Source organism: Theropithecus gelada, chromosome 1, assembly GCF_003255815.1.
Source record: "Theropithecus gelada isolate Dixy chromosome 1, Tgel_1.0, whole genome shotgun sequence".
NCBI lineage: Eukaryota > Metazoa > Chordata > Mammalia > Primates > Cercopithecidae > Theropithecus > Theropithecus gelada.
The window spans coordinates 15,908,327-15,914,609 of NC_037668.1; the positions used below are offsets into that span (position 1 = coordinate 15,908,327).

The following is a 6,283-nucleotide window of genomic DNA, read 5'->3' on the forward strand; positions in this document are numbered from 1 at the left end:
CCAAAATGTCACAGTTTAGTAAGGCGATACGGTGTCCATACCACCCAGTTATGTTTTGGGCAGGACCTAGAACCATAGGGGTTTATAGTATGAGCGGTGAGGGTAGAGCACTCTGTGGTTGTAGTGAATAAGAAATGGTTTCTCTATTTAAGGAACGTCTAATCTTATACAGCAACTAACCATAATGGAATGTATGCTCTACACAAGGCATTAACAACTTCATTTAGGAGTTAAGAGGTTGGGAAATTCACTTTGGGCTGAGAGAGCTAGAGGAAAGTGTTATGGAGGAGGTAGCTTTGCTGTCATGCTTTATAAAGTAAAATTTTATCAGGTGGAAAGTGGAAAGAGATTGAGGAAATAGGAAGAGCAATGGTTTTTCCTTTTACAGAGGCTAAAAAAGGAAATGTAAGTTACACTTTAAAATAAATTGCATTTTATTCATTATTTATTATTATTTTTTGAGACAGGTATCACCATGTTGCTCAGGCTGGAGTGCAGTTGCACAATCTCAGCTCACTGCAACCTCGACCTGAGCTCAAGTGGTCCTCCTACCGCAGCCTCCCAAGTAGCTGGGACTACAGGCCAGCACCACCTTGCCTGGCTAATTTTTGTGTTTTTTTGTAGAGATGGGGTTTCACCATGTTGTTCAGGCCAATATCGAACTCCTGGCCTCAAGCCATCTGCCCTCCTTGGCCTCCCAAAGTGCTAGGATTATAGGCATGAGCCATTGTACCTGGCCCTATTTGTTAAGAAATGAAGTCTTGGCCAGGCGCGGTGGCTCACACCTGTAACCCCAGCACTTTGGGAGGCCGAGGCAGGCAGATCACGAGGTCAGGAGATCGAGACCATCCTGGCCAACATGGTGAAACCCCGTCTCTACTGAAAAAAAAAATACAAAAAATTAGCTGGGCATGGTGGCAGGTGCCTGTAGTCCCAGCTACTTGGGAGGCTGAGGCAGGAGAAGGGTGTGAACCCGGGAGGCAGAGCTTGCAGTGAGCCAAGATTGTGCCACTGCACTCCAGCCTGGGCAACAGAGTGAGACTCTGTCTCAAAAAAAAAAAAAAAAGTCTGCTATGTTATCCAGGATGGTCTCCAACTCCTGGCCTCAAGGGACCCTCCCACCTGAGCCTCTTGAATAGCTGGGATTACAAACATGAGCCACCACACCCAGTTTCAAATAAATTTTATTTTATTTATTTATTTTTTTGAAACGGAGTCTTGCTGTGTTGCCCAGGCTGGAGTGCAGTGGCACAATCTCGGCTTGCCACAAACTCTGCCTCCTGGGTTCAAGCGGTTCTCCTGCCTCAGCCTCCCAAGTAGCTGGAACTACAGGTGGGCAACTACCATGTCCAGCTAATTTTTGTATTTTTAGTAGAGACGGGGTTTCACTGTGTTAGCCAGGCCAGTCTCGAACTCATGACCTCGTGATCCGCCGGCCTTGGCCTCGGATGCTGGGATTACAGGCTTGAGCCACTGCGCCCGGCCTGTGCCCAGTTAATTTTTGTATTTTTAGTAGAGATGGGGTTTCACCATGTTGGCCAGGATAGTCATGATCTCCTGACCTCATGATCCGACCACCTCGGCCTCCCAAAAGTGCTGGGATTACAAGCATGAGACACCATGCCCAGCCTGGCCCCATCGCACTTTTCTATATATCCCATGTTGGTAAACATTCAGGTTAATCCATTCAACAATGGAGTGTCTGCCATGGGTCAGGTATGGCTGGGGTTATGAAGAGAAGTACGTTAAGTGCTCTCATCAAGTGGACAACCAGAGAGAGTAATACAATTGAAGAGTAGCCAGTATAGAAGAAGGAAAATCAGGAGCATGTGGTACACTAAAAAGCACAGGAAGAAAGTGTTTCCATACAAGAATTATAAACCAAGTCAAATACTGCTGAAAAGTATAAGGAGGCCTGCAAATTGACCACTGAGACATGGCAATGTAGAGGTCACAGATAACCTTGACAAGTTTCAGTGGTGAGAATCATAGCTTCATAGAAGTGGGTTCAAGACAGAAAAGGAGGTGAGAGGTTGCTATACAAAGGAACATCAGGCTGGGCACAATGGCTCACGCCTGTAATCCCACTTTGGAAGGCCAAGGCAGGAGGATGGCTTGACTCCAGGAGTTTATACTAACCTGGGCAACAGTGAGACCCCATCTCTGCCAAAAATAAATTTTTAAAAATTAGCTGGACGTGATGGTACATGTCTGTAGTCCTAGCTACTTGGGAGGCTGAGGTGCTCAGATGTTCAGTGCTGCAGTGAGCCATGGTTGCACCACTGTACTCCAGCCTGAACAGAGCAAAACCCTGTCTATGCTGGGCGTGGTGGCTAACGCCTGTAATCCCAGCACTTTGGGAGGCCGAGGCAGGTGGATCATGAGGTCAGGAGTTCAAGACCAGCCTGGCCAACATGGTGAAACCCCATCTCTACTAAAAATACAAAAACTAGCTGGGTGTGATGGCACGGGCCTGTAGTCCCAGCTATTCGGGAGGCTGAGGCAGAATTGCTTGAACCTGGGAGGTGGAGGTCGCAGTGAGCCAAGACTGCGCCATTGCACTCCAGCCTGGGCAACACAGTGAGACTCCATCTCAAAACAAACAAAACAAACAAACAAACAAAAAGCCTTTCTCTAAAAATAAAATAAAATGGGCCAGGCACGGTGTCTCATGCCTGTAATCCCAGCACTTTGGGAGGCTGAGGCGGGCAGATCACAAGGTCAGGAGTTCAAGACCAGCCTGACCAATATAGTGAAACCCTGTATCTACTAAAAATATAAAATTAGATGGGCATAGTAGCACGGCCTGTAATCCCAGCTACTCAGGAGTCTGAGGCAGGAGAATCGCTTGAACCTGGGAGGCGGAGGTTGCAGTGATCTGAGATCGCGCCACTGTACTCCAACCTGGGTGAAAGAGCAAGACTCCATTTCAAAAAAAAAAAAAGCCAGGCGCAGTGGCTCACATCTGTCATCCCACCACTTTGGGAGGCCGAGACGGGCGGATCACGAGGTCAGGAGATCGAGTCCATCCTGCCTAACCTGGTGAAACCCCGTCTCTACTAAAAAAAAAAAAAAAATACAAAAAACTAGCCGGGTGAGGTGGTGGCTGCCTGTAGTCCTAGCTACACGGGAGGCTGAGGCAGGAGAATGGCGTAAACCTGGGAGGCAGAGCTTGCATTAAGCTGAGATCCGGCCACTGCACTCCAGCCTGGGGGACAGAGCGAGACTCCGGCTCAAAAAAAAAAAAAAAAAAAATTAACTGGGCATGGTGGTGCGCGCCTGTAGTCCCAGCTACTCGGGAGACTGAGGCAGAAGAATCGCTTGAACCCAGCAGGCAGAGGTTGCAGTGAGCCAAGATCACACCACTGCACTCCAGCCTGGGGACAGAGCGAGACTCTGTCTTAAAAAAAAAAAAAAAAAAAAAAGAAAAGTGAGATGGGGACATAACATTAAGGCCTTTGAAAGTCAAAGGGTTTTGAACTTTTCTAAGCAATTGGGAACCACTAAGCCCTAGAGTACCATGATGCATGGTCTAATTTAGTTTCATTTACTCTAATGGTGGGCTTTAGAATGGATTAAGGGAGAGAGAATTGGAGGCAGAGAAATAAATGTTGAGGCTATTGCAGTATAACAGTCATAAAATAATGTTAGGGCTGGGTGTAGTGGCTCACATTTGTAATCCCAGCACTTGGAGAGGCCGAGGTGAGAGGACTGCTTGAGCCCAGGAGTTCAAGACCAACCTAGGCAACATAGCAAGGCCCCATCTCTATTAAAAAAAGGAAAAAAATAATGGTGACATGTAGTTGGGTGATGGCAGTAGAAATGGAAAAGATGCATTTAGAGACACTGTGGAGCAGGGTCGATAGGGCCTGATGACGAACAAGCTGACGTATTATCAGATAGACATCATATTAGGTAAGATCAGCAGGCAGACCACCTTCTAGACTCCTATGGACTCCCCTAGAGAACCAGTGCTCTCACCCTGTGCATCAAGGAGGCAAGGAGTCAGCATGATCCCTTGGGAGGGCCTGTCCTCAGGGAATTTTAATTCACTTAGGTCTCCTGGTCCTTAGTATTAGTCAGTCATAGGAACCTCTGGGTTTGTCCACACTCCCTAAGAATCTCTCTTATTCTTAGGATAAATATCTTGGCCACAATCCTGAACCTCAAAAAAAAAAACAAAACAAACAAACAAAAAAACCATTGTTGGCCAGGTGCTGTTGCTCACACCTGTAATCCAAGCACTTTGGGAGGCTGAGGTGGGCGTCACGAGGTCAGGAGTTCAAGACCAGCCTGGCCAACATGGCAAAACCCTGTCTCTACTAAAAATACAAAAATCAGCCAGATGTGGTGGTGCATACCTGTGATCCCAGCTACTCAGGAGGCTGAGGCAGGAGAATCGCTTGAACCTTGCAGGCAGAGGTTGCAGTGAGCCGAGGTCACGCCATTGCACTCCAGCCTGGGCGACAGAGCAAGACTCTGTCTCAAAAAAACGCTGGGCACAGTCACTCATGCCTATAAATCCCAGCACTTTGGGAGGCCGAGGTGGGAGGATCACCTGAGGTCAGGAGTTTGAGACCAGCCTGACCAACATGGAGAAACCCTGTCTCTACTAAAAATACAAAAAAATTAGCCAGGCATGGTGGTGGGCGCCTGTAATCCCAGCTACTCGGGAGGCTGAGGTAGGAGAATCGCTTGAACCCAGGAGGCGGAGGTTGCGGTGAGCTGAGATCGCGCCATTGCACTCCAGCTTGGGCAATAACAGCGAAATTCCATCTCAAAAAAAAAAAAAAAAATTAATATATAGCTTCTCTCATGACAAGATGGCCACCCTGGCGTTACCAGCAAGTGTTCCTCCAGCTGTGCTGCCCCAGTCCTGATGGCAGCCTTAGCCTTGGTCCCAGCCCCAGCCCCAGCCCCAGTGCCAGCACCAGCAGTGGCTGCAACTCTAGCCTCATCTTCAGACCCTACAGCAACAGTGGCTAAGACTGCGGCTCTGGACCAGACCCCAGCCTCAGCGCGAGCTCCAGTGCAGACCCCTGCTCTGTCTGGTCCTGCTATCCCAGGGCCCTTTCCCGGGGGCTGCGTGGTCAGGCTGCATCCTGCCATTTTGGCCTCCATTGTAGACAGCTAAGAGTGACACAATGAGGGAGCTGCCTGAGTTATCAGGAACCTGTTGGGAATTGTTGACAAACACTTAGTGGAGGTCACCAATTGGTTTTCAGTGCCGCACAATGAGTCAGAAGATGAAGTGGCTGTTGACATGCAATTTGCTAAGAACATGTATGAACTGCATAAAAAATGAGCTCATCCTGGGCTGGTAGGCTACAGGCCATGACATCACAGAGCACTCTGTGGTGATTCATAAGTACTATAGCCTGATGGCCTCCAACCCCATCCACCTCACTGTGGTCACAAGTCTCCAGAACCGCTGCGTGAGCATCAAACCCTATGTCAGCACTTTAATGGGTGTCCTTGGGAGGACCATGGGAGTGATGTTCACACCTCTGACAGTGATATATGCATACTATGACACTGAACACATTGAAGTTGACCTGATTATGAAGACCTTTTTTAACCCCAACTAAGGTATCGGACTCTCAAGTGACTTACAGCAAGTAGGAGGGGCATCAGCTTGCATCCAGGATGCCCTAAGCACAGTGTTGCAATATGTAGAGGATGTACTGTCTGGAAAGATGTCAGCTGACAATACTGTGGGCCACTTCTTAACGAGCCTTGTTAAGCCACTACCCAAAATAGTTCCCAATGATTTCGAGACCATGCTCATCAGCAACATCAATGACCTGCTGATGGTGACCTACCTGGTCAATGTCACACAGTCACAGACTGCCCTCAATGAGAAACTTGTAAACCTGTGAATGGGCCCGAAGCAGTTCACCTGCCGGTCTAGGTCTCAACCCCAGGACTCGGAATGAAATGAGGGAGAAATGGGTTTTTTGTGGTCTTGAGTCACACTGAGACAGTGAACTGCTTGTGACTCTAATAAACATAGCCTACCTTTTGTAAAAAGTAAAAAAAATACATATATATATTTACATAATATATACTTATATATTTATAAACACATATATATACCACCACGCCCAGCCTATGCCCTACTCTCTCATACTGTGCTGCCAGCACAGCACCTCCCATCACAACACCATAATCAATTGTTTTTACATAATCATATATATAAAGAATCCCGGCCAGGCGCGGTGGCTCACACCTGTAATCCCAGCACTTTGGGAGGCCGAGGTGGACAGATCACGAGGTCAGGATT

At 47.8% G+C, this 6,283-nt stretch overlaps 1 pseudogene; it reads left to right on the forward strand.

Annotated features, from left to right (window-relative positions):
* The first annotated feature begins 4,823 nt into the window (after nt 1-4,823).
* Nucleotides 4,824-5,879, forward strand: LOC112612758 (annotated as a pseudogene).
* Nucleotides 5,880-6,283: the final 404 nt, after the last annotated feature.